A 15,874-nucleotide genomic window follows, 5' to 3' on the forward strand; every position below is an offset into this window, starting at 1 on the left:
CTAAAAAAACCAAACACCACTCACACGCGTAGCGTACCGCTTGGCCAAGAAACTGTTAGGTTATGATACATATGACAATTCATAAATCATGCGGAAAAACCATTTAGCCAGGAATACATATTATTTACACATAATCATATAGCATAGTTTAGATGCATACTCTTTGTTGCGTGCCTTCCCTAGCTGCGCCCGAACCGAACAAGAACAAGTCTTTAGGACTCCAAGTGTCGTCCCTCCGTAGATAGTCCACAGCACGTCCGGATCCGCCTTAAGATTGACCAACTAGAATCGCCCTTAAGGTACTAAAGATTTTCGGCACTCTTAGGTAAGAAATGTGTCTGAATTTTCTCTCAAAAACTCACTTTGAATACTTGAATAATCTCTTAAAATATGTGACCCTAGGCACGTATTTATAGAGTTATGGAAAGGGTTTTGGAATCCTATTAGGATACTAATTTATTTAATTATAACCCTACTAGGACTCTAATTAAATAATCATTATCTAATAGTTTTAGGATTTAATCACACTTCGAATCCTGATTGCTTCAGGATTCCCGCACAAGCAATGCACGAGCACCGTACACCCGCGCAAGCCTTGCGGCCCACGCTAGGCGCACAGCGCTCGGCCCATTGTTGCGCTCCGCGCGCGCGCGCCCAAGGCCTTGGCTGGGCCTGGCCTTGCGCTGGGCCTGGTCGAGGCTTGGCGTGCGCTGGTGTGCGTTGGCTCGCTGGGCGACGGCCTGGCTTCGTGCTGGGCCTTCGTCTAGCGGGCCTCGTCCGATGCTAATTCGTACAATACGCTTCCGATTAAATTCCCGATTCCGGAATTCATTTCCGATACGAACAATATTTAATATTTCCGATTCCGGAATTATTTTCCGATTCCGATAATATTTCCGATTCTGATAATATTTCCGTTTCCGGCAATATTTCCGATTCTGGCAATATTTCCATTTCCGATAATATTTTCCGATACGTACCATGTTTCCGTTTCCGGCAACATCTAAGACTTGGATAATATTTATATTTCCGATACGATCCATATTTCCGTTTCCGGCAATATCATCGTTTCCGGAGTATTCATTTCTTGCCTGTGACGATCTCAGCTCCCACTGAAACCAAGATCCGTCGATTCCAAATATCCATAGATGGAGTATCTAATGCCATTAAATACTTGATCCGTTTACGTACTATTTGTGTGACCCTACGGGTTCAGTCAAGAGTAAGCTGTGGATTAATATCATTAATTCCACTTGAACTGAAGCGGCCTCTAGCTAGGCATTCAGCTCACTTGATCTCACTGAATTATTAACTTGTTAATTAATACTGAACCGCATTTATTAGACTTAACATAGAATGCATACTTGGACCAAGGGCGTTATTTCCTTCAGTCTCCCACTTGTCCTTAGGGACAAGTGTGCATTTCCTAATTCCTTTGTCGCTCGATGCTTGCTCTTGAACATAAGGTAAGAGTTGTCATCCTTATTATGTCCAGAGGTGTTTCTCGGTTTCAGAGTTCAACTGATCAAATAAACAGATAATCATAGCCTATGATTCATCCGAGCACGGCCATGCATTTCACAGTTTCTAGCTCTCCGAGTGGCCTTGTACAACTTTTAAGCATCTCATCCCGATTTATGGGAGGACAATCCCAATCTTGCGATCTTGAGATTAGACTTCGTTTGATAGGTGATTACCTAAGCGTTGCCTTTATAGCCTCCTTTTACGGTGCGACGGTTGGTCAACGTCAAAGCAACCAGTTCTCAAACAAGTAATCTCAAATCACTCAGGTATTGAGGATTTAGTGTCTAATAATTTTAATGAAATTTACTTATGACAGATTTTCATCTCTTACAGTAAAGTTTCATAGGTCTTGTCCGATACTAGTCTTCCCAAAGTAAGTATCTATGCAAATGATTATGACATTGCCATGTCCACATAGTTCAAGAAACAGAACTACTGGTCATCTTGCATTCTAATCGTCTAACGTTTTCTATGCGTCCAATTTTATAGAAAACTCCGAATATGGACCATTTTCAACCTTTGACATTCAAGTTCACTTGATAGACATTTCTTAGTCACAGGACTGGTCCTGACAGTCTCTCTTGAATATATCGTCAAATTGAAGGGACTCATCATTTAATAAACCACAAATTAAATGGAAAAATGAATTCTTTTCATTTATTGTGAATGATTAACCAATAATGTTTTACAAAGATTTAAACTCTAAAACTTTAAAACATTAAACAGAGACATCAAAGCCATTCTCCAATATGCTTGATTCCCATAGTTGCAGTGTGCGAGTTGTGCTTCGCCTGCGGCAGAGGTTTAGTCAATGGATCTGATATGTTGTCATCAGTTCCAATTTTGCTTATCTTGACTTCTTTTCTTTCAACGAACTCTCGTAGAAGGTGAAATCTACGAAGTACATGCTTGACTCTCTGGTGGTGTCTAGGCTCCTTTGCCTGTGCAATAGCTCCGTTATTGTCACAATACAGGGCTATTGGTCCTTTAATGGAGGGGACTACACCAAGTTCACCTATGAACTTCCTTAGCCATATAGCTTCCTTTGCTGCTTCATGTGCAACAATGTACTCCGCTTCAGTTGTAGAATCCGCAATGGTGCTTTGCTTAGCACTTTTCCAGCTTACTGCTCCTCCGTTGAGGCAGAAGACAAACCCAGACTGTGATCTGAAATCATCTTTGTCGGTTTGGAAACTTGCGTCCGTATAGCCTTTAACAATTAATTCATCATCTCCACCATAGACCAGGAAGTCATCTTTGTGCCTTTTCAGGTACTTCAGAATGTTCTTGGCAGCAGTCCAATGCGCCTCTCCTGGGTCTGACTGGTATCTGCTCGTAGCACTGAGTGCGTACGCAACATCCGGGCGTGTACATATCATAGCATACATTATTGAACCAATCAATGATGCATATGGAATCCCATTCATTCGTCTACGCTCATCAAGTGTTTTTGGGCACTAAGTCTTGCTTAGAGTCATTCCATGAGACATGGGTAGGTAGCCTCGCTTGGAGTCCGCCATCTTGAACCTATCAAGCACCTTATTGATATAAGTGCTTTGACTAAGTCCAATCATCCTTTTAGATCTATCTCTGTAAATCTTGATGCCCAATATGTACTGTGCTTCTCCTAGATCCTTCATCGAAAAACATTTCCCAAGCCAAATCTTGACAGAGTTCAACATAGGAATGTCTTTTCCGATAAGTAATATGTCGTCGACATATAATACTAGGAAAGCAATTTTGCTCCCACTGACCTTCTTGTATACACAAGATTCGTCTGCGTTCTTGATGAAACCAAAGTCACTGACTGCTTCATCAAAACGTATATTCCAGCTCCTGGATGCCTGCTTCAATCCGTAGATTGACTTCTTTAGCTTGCATACCTTTTTAGCATTCTTTGGATCCTCAAAACCTTCAGGCTGTGTCATAAACACAGTTTCTGTTAAAACGCCGTTTAAGAAAGCAGTTTTGACATCCATCTGCCATATTTCGTAATCGTAATATGCAGCGATTGCTAACATTATCCGAATAGAATTTAGCATTGCAACTGGTGAAAAGGTTTCATCATAATCCACACCGTGGACTTGCCTGTAACCTTTTGCAACCAATCTAGCTTTGAAAACTTCAAGTTTCCCATCCTTGTCCTTTTTCAGTTTGAAAACCCATTTGCTTCCAATGGCTTGGTAGCCATCTGGCAAATCGACCAAATCCCATACTTGGTTTTCAGACATGGAGTCTAATTCAGATTGCATGGCTTCTTGCCATTGCTTGGAGCTAGGGCTCGTCATAGCTTGTTTGTAAGTCGCAGGTTCATCACTTTCAAGTAATAGAACGTCATAGCTCTCGTTCGTCAGAATACCTAATTAAGTACCTTTCCGGTTGAGATCTATATCTTTGCGATCTACGCGGGGTAACATTTCTAGTTTGACCATGATTCTCACCAGATTCTTCTAAAGATCTCTGAGTTTCATCCTGAATGTCATCTTGAGCATTCTCTAGAGTTTGTTGTTCGACTCGAATTTCTTCGAGGTCTACTTTTCTCCCACTTGTCATTTTGGAAATGTGATCTTTCTCCAAAAAGACACCATCTCGAGCAACAAACACCTTGTTCTCAGACGTATTGTAGAAGTAATACCCCTTTGTTTCCTTTGGATAGCCAACAAGGATACATTTGTCAGATTTTGGATGAAGTTTGTCTGAAATTAATCGTTTGACGTATACTTCACATCCCCAAATCCTTAGAAAAGACACATTTGGAGGCTTTCCAAACCATAATTCGTATGGAGTCTTTTCGACAGCTTTAGACGGAGCTCTATTTATAGTGAGTGCAGCTGTATTTAGTGCATGTCCCCAAAATTCTAATGGAAGTTCGGCCTGACCCATTATTGACCTAACTATGTCTAGCAAGGTTCTGTTCCTCCGTTCTGACACACCGTTCCATTGTGGTGTTCCAGGAGGAGTCAATTCTGATAGAATTCCACATTCTTTCAGATGGTCATCAAATTCATAGCTCAGATATTCACCGCCTCTATCAGACCGCAGTTCCTTAATCTTCTTGCCTAATTGATTCTCTACTTCACTCTGAAATTCCTTGAATTTGTCAAAGGATTCAGACTTATGCTTCATTAGGTAGACATAACCATACCTACTGAAGTCATCAGTAAAGTGATAAAGTAGCTGAAACCACCTCTAGCATTTGTACTCATTGGTCCACATACATCTGTATGGATTAAACCCAATAGTTCATTTGCTCTTTCTCCAACTTTAGAGAAAGGTTGCTTTGTCATTTTGCCAAGTAAACATGATTCGCATTTACCATAATCCTCTAAGTCAAATGGTTCTAGAATTCCTTCCTTTTGAAGTCTTTCTAAGCGTTTCAAGTTTATATGGCCTAATCGACAATGCCACAGATAGGTGAGATCTGAATCATCCTTTTTGGCCTTTTTGGTATTTATGTTATATACTTGTTTGTCGTGATCTAATAAATAAAGTCCATTGACTAATCTAGCAGATCCATAAAACATCTCTTTAAAATAAAACGAACAACTATTGTCTTTTATTAAAAAGGAAAATCCCTTAGCATCTAAGCAAGAAACTGAAATGATGTTTTTAGTAAGACTTGGAACATGGAAACATTCTTCCAGTTCCAAAACTAGCCCGGAGGGCAACGACAAATAGTAAGTTCCTACAGCTAATGCAGCAATCCGTGCTCCATTTCCCACTCGTAGGTCGACTTCACCCTTGCTTAACTTTCTACTTCTTCTTAGTCCCTGTGGATTGGAACATAAGTGTGAGCCACAACCTGTATCTAATACCCAAGAAGTTGAATTAGCAAGTATACAGTCTATAACGAAAATACCTGAAGATGGAACGACTGTTCCGTTCTTCTGATCTTCCTCTAGCTTCAAGCAATCTCTCTTCCAATGCCCCTTCTTCTTGCAGTAGAAGCATTCGGATTCAGAAGTGGGTTGACTGACCTTCCTCTTTACAGATTTGGCGCCAGTTTGCTTAGTTGGGCTGGCCTTGTTGCCACCTTTCTTAGCATTCCTCTTCTTTCCAGATTTCTTGAACTTGCCCCCACACACCATAAGCACATCCTGCTTATCACTTTTGAGCGTCTTTTCAGCGGTTTTCAGCATACCGTGAAGCTCAGTGAGCGTTTTGTCCAGACTATTCATACTGTAGTTCAGTTTGAACTGATCATACCCGCTATGAAGAGAATGGAGGATGGTGTCTATAGCCATTTCCTGAGAAAATTGCTGATCCAGCCGACTCATATTCTCAATGAGTCCAATCATTTTGAGAACATGTGGACTTACGGGCTCGCCTTTCTTATGCTTGGTCTCAAGAATTTGCCTATGAGTCTCGAATCTTTCGACTCGAGCCAGATCTTGGAACATATTCTTCAACTCACTGATGATTGTGAAAGCATCTGAGTTGATGAACGTTTTCTGCAGATCCGCACTCATGGTGGCGAGCATTAGACATTTCACATCCTTGTTGGCATCAATCCAACGATTGAGGGCTGCCTGAGTGACCCCGTCGCCTGCGGCTTCGGGCATCGCCTCATCTAGGACATACTCCTTTTCTTCCTGCATAAGAACTATTTGCAAGTTCCTTTGCCAGTCAAGGAAGTTTTTCCCGTTCAACTTCTCCTTTTCGAGAATTGATCGAATGTTGAATGAATTGTTGTTTGCCATATTAAAAACTACAATTGAAAAGAATAAACAAATAAATAACCATTCACAGTTTCTCTTAATAAACTTAAATCCTAGCATACATGCATAATTCAATGTTTATTAAGCATTTTATTCAAGTTATTTGTTCCGGCAGGTGTGAATAAAATGATTCCAAGATCCTAAAATCATTGAAGAACTAAGCACAGTTTGTCGACTTAATCCTAGAACATCTTAGGTAAGCAAAAAGCCTTTTGCTAATAGTCTAGAAACTATTCTTGGTTGATAGGTACGTCTAAGAACTTATTAGGTAAACCTATCGATTTTGCCACGACATAAAAGGACTCCTTACTTATATCGTTGAGTTTCACCAAAACTAACATGTACTCACAATTATTTGTGTACCTTGCCCCTTTAGGACCAATAAGTAACACCTCGCTGAGCGAAAACTATTACTAGATTGATGTAAAGGATATCCAAGCAAGTGTATATTTTGGCATGGCACCTTTTAACTCAATTTTTAAGTTTGGAACTTAAGGCTCTTACTATGTTGGTTAGATTTTAAGTGAACTAAAATCCTTAATCATGCAACATAATCAAGCCATAATCTTATGCATAATTAAGACATATTTAAAGCAATAAATAACTTAAAGCATGCATAAGATAAAGGTGATCTAGTATGGCCCGACTTCATCTTGAAGCTTTGACTTCAAAGTCCGTCTTGAAAATCTCCCTGGGAGGCACCATTTTCTTCAAATAGGATAAGCTATAACTAATTACAACTATTTGATGGTACGCAGACCATATTTGAATTGAAAAACAACTTTGGTACTTTAGACCAATTACATTCAAATTAATGGTACGCAGACCATATTTTCTATCCTATTTGGGCCATACTAGTCACTTCATAACCTGCAAAACATTACATATACAATATATACCATTCACCCATTCATTATCATGAATGGCCCACATAGCTGGTTAGTAAAACACATTATGCATCACGTAAACATTTGTAGCAATTAATCAAGGGCACCAATAATCTACCAATTATTCAGTCCTTATTAATTCTAATCAAGTTGTTTTAACCTTAAGGATTCGTAGACCTAATCAAGAGTTTATGACTAAAAAGCGCTCCCACTTAAACCAATAAATTTATATGCTTTACTAATTTTAAACATAAAAATGTATTTCTAGTCTAACCGGAAACATATAAATTTAATTAAAATTTAAAGCTCATATGAATTTATAATTGAATCCAAAAAGTTTAATTTAATTTCAGTCGTATTTAAATTAATTCATGATTTTAATTTTAGTAAAATAATTAGAATAAATAAAATTTATTATAATTACAATATTCAAAATTAAAATCCAAGAAAATAATTTAAATTATTAATTTTAAAATTAATTAAAATTACGTAAAGTGAAAAATTTCAAATTAAACATTCAAAACGATCTAATCGCAACGCAAACACCCTACGCATAGCACGCCCATGGGCCACACGCACACAGCCATCGCTGGTCATGTGCGCGCAGCCCATGCGCTCGTCGCATAGCTGCTGCATCTTCCATCGCAAGCCATCGCACAAGTGGTGCTCGCTGCGCGCGCGCCAGCGCTCGATGCACGCGAGCCATCGCTCGCTGTGCGCGCTCGCCAGCGCTCGCTGCGCGCGCTCGCCAGCGCTCGCTGCGCGCGCTCCAGCGCTCGATGCACGCGAGCCATCGCTCGCTTTGCGCGAGCCATCGCTCGCTGTGCGCGAGCCATCGCTCGCTGTGCGCGAGCAATTGCTCGCTGCGCGCGATCGACGCTGGGCGCAGCGCTCGTGGCACGCGAGCTTGCGCTCGCTGCGCGCGAGGCAGTGCGCGTTGTGGCGCAGCTCGCTTGCTGCCCACACGCGACTGCCGTGCCTTGCCTTCGCCCATGCCCATTCGTCCATAGCTCGTGGCCCACGACACAAGGCAGGGCTACTGCCTTGTGCTCGTGCACCATGCCCCTGCTCATTGCATTCGTGCCGCACGGGCGACGAGCTCCCTTGCTCGTCGTCGCATGCCCGCACTATACAACACCCCTTAGGGGTAACACGAAGCGTCCATTGCTTTGTGCGTGCAAGTTATATGAACGAATAGCATAAAAAATTTAAAATTTTATATTTAAAATTAATGACAAATTAATAAATAATATTAATTTCATAATTTTAGGGCGAAAAATCGAAAATTTATTATTCAATTGATTTCCGATTATTATGGATTCAAGCCTAGGTCATAAAAATTTAAAATTTATCATAAATTTACAATTTTTTTATGGTGGTTTTTAATCATAGGTTTCTAATTAAATTATAATTAATTATGAAAATCAAATTAATTCTAAATTATTCTAATTTTCAACAAATTAATCATAATTACAAATTAGATTGCATAATTAACAAGGCTAGGCATTCAAACTTGTTAAACATATACAGTAGGTCAATCAAAAATTCAAGATTTATCAACAAGAATCGCAAATATTTAATTTAACATCTTAAATTTACGAAATTTTGCATTCGAAAAACTAAAACCTTCGAAAAGTCATAGTTAGGCTTCGAATTTGAGAATGCCTTTTACATGCGGAATTGACACAAAAATCACTCGATTTGGATGAGTAACGAAGAAACTGCCGAAAAACTGCGTACGTATAATTAAATAAACGCAATTTGCAATTAATTAACAATTACGAAAATTAATCACCCCTTTTAATTCATGCAAATTTGTAATATTTAACCATGTTCATGCAATTTAGATTATGAAAATAATAAGGGGCTCGTGATACCACTGTTAGGTTATGATACATATGACAATTCATAAATCATGCGGAAAAACCATTTAGCCAGGAATACATATTATTTACACATAATCATATAGCATAGTTTAGATGCATACTCTTTGTTGCGTGCCTTCCCTAGCTGCGCCCGAACCGAACAAGAACAAGTCTTTAGGACTCCAAGTGTCGTCCCTCCGTAGATAGTCCACAGCACGTCCGGATCCGCCTTAAGATTGACCAACTAGAATCGCCCTTAAGGTACTAAAGATTTTCGGCACTCTTAGGTAAGAAATGTGTCTGAATTTTCTCTCAAAAACTCACTTTGAATACTTGAATAATCTCTTAAAATATGTGACCCTAGGCACGTATTTATAGAGTTATGGAAAGGGTTTTGGAATCCTATTAGGATACTAATTTATTTAATTATAACCCTACCTAGGACTCTAATTAAATAATCATTATCTAATAGTTTTAGGATTTAATCACACTTCGAATCCTGATTGCTTCAGGATTCCCGCACAAGCAATGCACGAGCACCGTACACCCGCGCAAGCCTTGCGGCCCACGCTAGGCGCACAGCGCTCGGCCCATTGCTGCGCTCCGCGCGCGCGCGCCCAAGGCCTTGGCTGGGCCTGGCCTTGCGCTGGGCCTGGTCGAGGCTTGGCGTGCGCTGGTGTGCGTTGGCTCGCTGGGCGACGGCCTGGCTTCGTGCTGGGCCTTCGTCTAGCGGGCCTCGTCCGATGCTAATTCGTACGATACGCTTCCGATTAAATTCCCGATTCCGGAATTCATTTCCGATACGAACAATATTTAATATTTCCGATTCCGGAATTATTTTCCGATTCCGATAATATTTCCGATTCTGACAATATTTCCGTTTCCGGCAATATTTCCGATTCTGGCAATATTTCCATTTCCGATAATATTTTCCGATACGTACCATGTTTCCGTTTCCGGCAACATCTACGACTTGGATAATATTTATATTTCCGATACGATCCATATTTCCGTTTCCGGCAATATCATCGTTTCCGGAGTATTCATTTCTTGCCTGTGACGATCTCAGCTCCCACTGAAACCAAGATCCGTCGATTCCGAATATCCATAGATGGAGTATCTAATGCCATTAAATACTTGATCCGTTTACGTACTATTTGTGTGACCCTACGGGTTCAGTCAAGAGTAAGCTGTGGATTAATATCATTAATTCCACTTGAACTGAAGCGGCCTCTAGCTAGGCATTCAGCTCACTTGATCTCACTGAATTATTAACTTGTTAATTAATACTGAACCGCATTTATTAGACTTAACATAGAATGCATACTTGGACCAAGGGCATTATTTCCTTCAGAAACAACGAGCTTGCATCCCACGACCACAAAGTGGCCGCAAGGATGGGCTAGATGTCCCCCGACTAGCACCATTTGACGTGAAAGAAACAAACAAATCGAGGCGGGACAACACTGGCTAAGGTTAGCTAACACAACGTCAACTAGAATTGGACTGCACCCACATGCCGCTTGATATCGCCCGCATCCGGGAACGGTCCGCATCGAGTTTCGGAAACATTAGCACACTAAAGCCAAAAGGGACAAGAGGTTTGTTCAAAGATCGACGACGAGATTTAGTCCACTCTCTAGTGTGCTGCTTGGTCCTCTGCCCGCACACAAGAACAGTCCGAATCCGGTCATCGAGGCCCAAGCTCCCCTCGACTATAGTACCCGTTCCAGGTTTGCTCGAAGGAACGACGACGAGATTTAGTATGCTCTTGTGTGCTTCTTGGTCCGTTGCCCGCACACTAGAAAACACCGCATCCGATCATGGATTCCCAAGCTCCCCTACAATACCTACGAGGCTTGTTCGAAGGACGACGTCAACTAGATTTTAGTCCGCGCTCGTGGGCTGCTCGGTCCTGCTGCCCGCAAGAACAGACCGCATCCGGTCGACAAGTCCCAAACTCCCCTCCGCTAACCCATCCGAGAGACGACCGCGGGACCATTGCGGCATACGAAAAAATGAGGTCAAGTCGGGACGTTAGCCGTATTGCGGGCCAAATCCACCACCGTCATCCCCCGACTTTACGGAGCCGAAAAATTCCCTCAATGCATCGTTGGATTTTTTTTTCTGAACAACGAAAACTCAAGGTCAAGTCGGTACTATGGCCGTGTCGCAGGCCAATTCCACAACCGTCATCCCCCGAAATACTCCGTCAATCGAACCATAACACCTTTCTTTGCTTACCTTGCTTGGGATATGCCTTGCCATGCCTTCCTCTTGCCTTTCTTTGCCACGACTTTCCCTTGCTTACCTTGCTTGGGCCATGCCTTGCCACGACTTGCCCTTACATGCCTTTCTTTGCCACGACTTGCCCTTGCTTGCCTTGCTTGGGCATGGCGTGCCCTTACTTACCTTTCTTGGGTCATGCTTACCTTGTTTGGGCCATGTCGTGCCCTTGCTTACCTTTCTTGGGTCATGCCTTGCCTTGCTTGGTCCATGTCGTGCCTTGCTTACCTTTCTTGGGTCATGCTTTCCTTGCTTGGGCCATGTCGTGCCCTTTCTTACCTTTCTTGGGTCATGCCTTGCCTTGTTTGGGCCATGTCGTGCCCTTGCTTACCTTTCTTGGGTCATGCTTACCTTGCTTGGGCCATGTCGTGCCCTTGCTTACCTTTCTTGGGTCATGCTTACCTTGCTTGGGCCATGTCGTGCCCTTGCTTACCTTTCTTGGGTCATGCCTTGCCTTGCTTGGGCCATGTCGTTCCCTTGCTTACCTTTCTTGGGTCATGCCTTGCCTTGCTTGGGCCATGTCGTGCTTGGCCTGTCGTTCCTTTACCTTTCTTGGGTCATGCCTTGCCTTGCTTGGGCCATGTCGTGCCCTTGCTTACCTTTCTTGGGTCTTGCTTACCTTGTTTGGGCCATGTCGTGCCCTTGCTTACCTTTCTTTGGTCATGCTTACCTTGCTTGGGCCATGTCGTGCCCTTGCTTAACCTTTCTTGGGTCATGCCTTGCCTTGCTTGGGCCATGTCGTGCCTTGCTACCTTTCTGGGTCTTGCTTACCTTGTTTGGGCCATGTCGTGCCCTTGTCTTACCTTTCTTGGGTCTGAAGGAAATAATGCCCTTGGTCCAAGTATGCATTCTATGATAAGTCTAATAAATGCGGTTCAGTATTAATTAACAAGTTAATAATTCAGTGAGATCAAGTGAGCTGAATGCCTAGCTAGAGGCCGCTTCAGTTCAAGTGGAATTAATGATATTAATCCACAGCTTACTCTTGACTGAACCCGTAGGGTCACACAAATAGTACGTAAACGGATCAAGTATTTAATGGCATTAAATACTCTATCTATGGATATTCGGAATCGACGGATCTTGGTTTCAGTGGGAGCTGAGATCGTCACAGGCAAGAAATGAATACTCCGGAAACGATGATATTACCGGAAACGGAAATATGGATCGTATCGGAAATATAAATATTATCCAAGTCGTAGATGTTGCCGGAAACGGAAACATGGTACGTATCGGAAAATATTATCGGAAATGGAAATATTACCAGAATCGGAAATATTGCCGGAAACGGAAATATTGTCAGAATCGGAAATATTACCGGAATCGGAAAATAATTCCGGAAACGGAAATATTAAATATTTGTTCGAAACGGAAATTAATTCCGGAATCGGAAATGTTAAATATTGTTCGTATCGGAAATGAATTCCGGAATCGGAAATTTAATCGGAAGCGTATCGTACGAATAAGCATCGGACGAGGCCTGCCAGACGAGGGCCCAGCACGAAGCCAGGCCATCGCCCAGCAAGCCAAGCGCGCCACACAAACAGCCACGCCAGGCCCAGCGCAAGGCCAGGCCCAGCAGGCCGTGGCAGCGCGCACAGCGCGCGCAGCGCGCGCGGGTGCTTGCGTGGGCTTGTGGCTCGCGCAGGCCTCGCTGCGTGGGCTGCTGCTCGCACGCACGCATGGGCGGCCCATCGAGGCTGCCGTGTGTGTGTGCGTAAGTGTTTGTGTTCGTGCACGTTTCCTAAAACGTGCAGAGTTCGGTTAATGATTAAATTCCTAATTCTATTTGATAAATTAATTAAATTAGAGTTCTTGTAGGATTCTAGGTTTAATTAATTTGTATCTGAATAGGATTCCAATTCCCTTTCCATAACCCTATAAATATGTGGCCTGGGTTCACAATTTATAACGAGTTTTCAAAGTATTCAAAGTGAGTTTTTGAGAGAAAAATTCAGCCACACATCTTGCTCAAAAGTTCCGAAAATTCTAGTACCTTAAGGGCGATTCTAGTTGGTCAATCTTAAGGCGGATCCGGACGTGCTGTGGACTATCTACGGAGGGACGACACTTGGAGTCCTAAAGACTTGTTCTTGTTCGGTTCGGGCGCAGCTAGGGAGGGCACGCAACAAAGAGTATGCATCTAAATTATGCTATATGATTATGTGTAAATAATATGTATTCCTGGCTAAATGGTTGTTTCCGCATGATTTATGTAATATCATATGTATCATAACCTAACAGTGGTATCAGAGCCCCTTATTATTTTCATAATCTAAATTGCATGAACATGGTTAAATATTACAAATTTGCAAGAATTAAAAGGGGTGATTAATTTTCGTAATTGTTAATTAATTGCAAATTGCATTTATTTAATTATACGTACGCAGTTTTTCGGCAGTTTCTTCGTTACTCATCCAAATCGAGTGATTTTTGTGTCAATTCCGCATGTAAAAGGCATTCTAAAATTTTGACAAAAATAGTAATTTTCTGCCGAACCCAGAATTCTCAAATTCGAAGCCTAACTATGACTTTTCGAAGGTTTTAGTTTTTCGAATGCAAAATTTCGTAAATTTAAGATGTTAAATTAAATATTTGCGATTCTTGTTGATAAATCTTGAATTTTTGATTGACCTACTGCATATGTTTAACAAGTTTGAATGCCTAGTCTTGTTAATTATGCAATCTAATTTGTAATTATGATTAATTTGTTGAAAATTAGAATAATTTAGAATTAATTTGATTTTCATAATTAATTGTAATTTAATTAGAAACCTATGATTAAAAACCACCATAAAAATTGTAAATTTATGATAAATTTTAAATTTTTATGACCTAGACTTGAATCCATAACAATCGGAAATCAATTGGATAATAAATTTTCGATTTTTTCGCCCTAAAATTATGAAATTAATAATATTTATTAATTTGTCATTAATTTTATAAATTTTAAATTTTTTATGTGATTCGTTCATATAACTTGCACGCACAAAGCAATGGACGCTTCGTGTTACCCTTAAGGGGTGTTGTATAATGCGGGCATGCGACGACGAGCAAGGGAGCTCGTCGCCCGTGCGGCACGAATGCAATGAGCAAGGGCGTAGTGCACGAGCACAAGGCAGCAGCCCTGCCTTGTGTCGTGGGCCACGAGCAATGGACGAATGGGCATGGGCGAAGGGCGAGCCAAGGCAGTCGCGTGTGGGCAGCAAGCGAGCTGCGCCACAACGCGCACTGCCTCGCGCAAGAGCGCGCAGCCTCGCGCGCAGCGAGCGCAAGCTCGCGTGCCACGAGCGCTGCGCCCAGCGTTGCTCGCGCGCACAGCGAGCGATGGCTCGCGCGCACAGCGAGCGATGGCTCGCGCGCACAGCGAGCGATGGCTCGCGCGCACAGCGAGCGATGTCGCGCGCACAGCGAGCGATGTCGCGCGCACAGAGAGCGATGTCGCGCGCACAGCGAGCGATGTCGCGCTCCCAGCGAGCGATGGGTCGCGCGCACAGCGAGCGATGTCGCGCGCCCAGCGAGCGATGTCGCGCGCACAGCGAGCGATGTCGCGCGCCCAGCGAGCGATGGCTCGCGCGCACTGCAAGCGATGGCTCGCGTGCGACGAGCGCTGGCGCGCGCGCCGCAAGCACCACAGCGTGCGATGGCTTGCGATGGAGATGCAGCAGCTATGCGACGAGCGCATGGGCTGCGCGCATATGGCCAGCAATGGCTGTATGCGTGCGGCCCATGGGCGTGCAATGCGTATGGTGTTTGCGTTACGATTAGATCGTTTTGAATGTTTAATTTGAAAATTTCAGTTCACGTAATTTTAATTAATTTTAAAATTAATAATTTAAATTATTTTCTTGGATTTTAATTTTGAATATTGTAATTATAATAAATGTTATTTATTCTAATTATTTTACTAAAATTAAAATCATGAATTAATTTAAATAACGACTGAAATTAAATTAAACTTTTTGGATTCAATTATAAATTTATATGAGCTTTAAATTTTAATTAAATTTGTATGTTTCCGGTTAGACTAAAAATACATTTTTATGTTTAAAATTAGTAAAGCATATGAATTTATTGGTTTAAGTGGGAGCGTATTTTAGTCATAAACTCTTGATTAGGTCTACAAATCCTTAAGGTTAAAACAACTTGATTAGAATTAATAAGGACTGAATAATTGGTAGATTATTGGTGCCCTTGATTAATTGCTGCAAATGTTTACGTGATGCATAATGTGTTTTACTAACCAGCTATGTGGGCCATTCATGATAATGAATGGGTGAATGGTATATATTGTATATGTACTGTTTTGCAGGTTATGAAGTGACTAGTATGGCCCAAATAGGATAGAAAATATGGTCTGCGTACCATTAATTTGAATGTAATTGGTCTAAAGTACCAAAGTTATTTTTCAATTCAAATATGCTCTGCGTACCATCAAATAGTTGTAATTAGTTATAGCTTATCCTATTTGAAGAAAATGGTGCCTCCCACGGAGATTTTCAAGACGGACTTTGAAGTTAAAGCTTCAAGATGAAGTCGGGCCATACTAGATCACAAATATCTTATGCATGTTTTAAGTTATTTATTGCTTTTA

This window comes from Spinacia oleracea, unplaced genomic scaffold, assembly GCF_020520425.1.
Source record: "Spinacia oleracea cultivar Varoflay unplaced genomic scaffold, BTI_SOV_V1 SOVchr0_008, whole genome shotgun sequence".
NCBI classification, from domain to species: domain Eukaryota; kingdom Viridiplantae; phylum Streptophyta; class Magnoliopsida; order Caryophyllales; family Amaranthaceae; genus Spinacia; species Spinacia oleracea.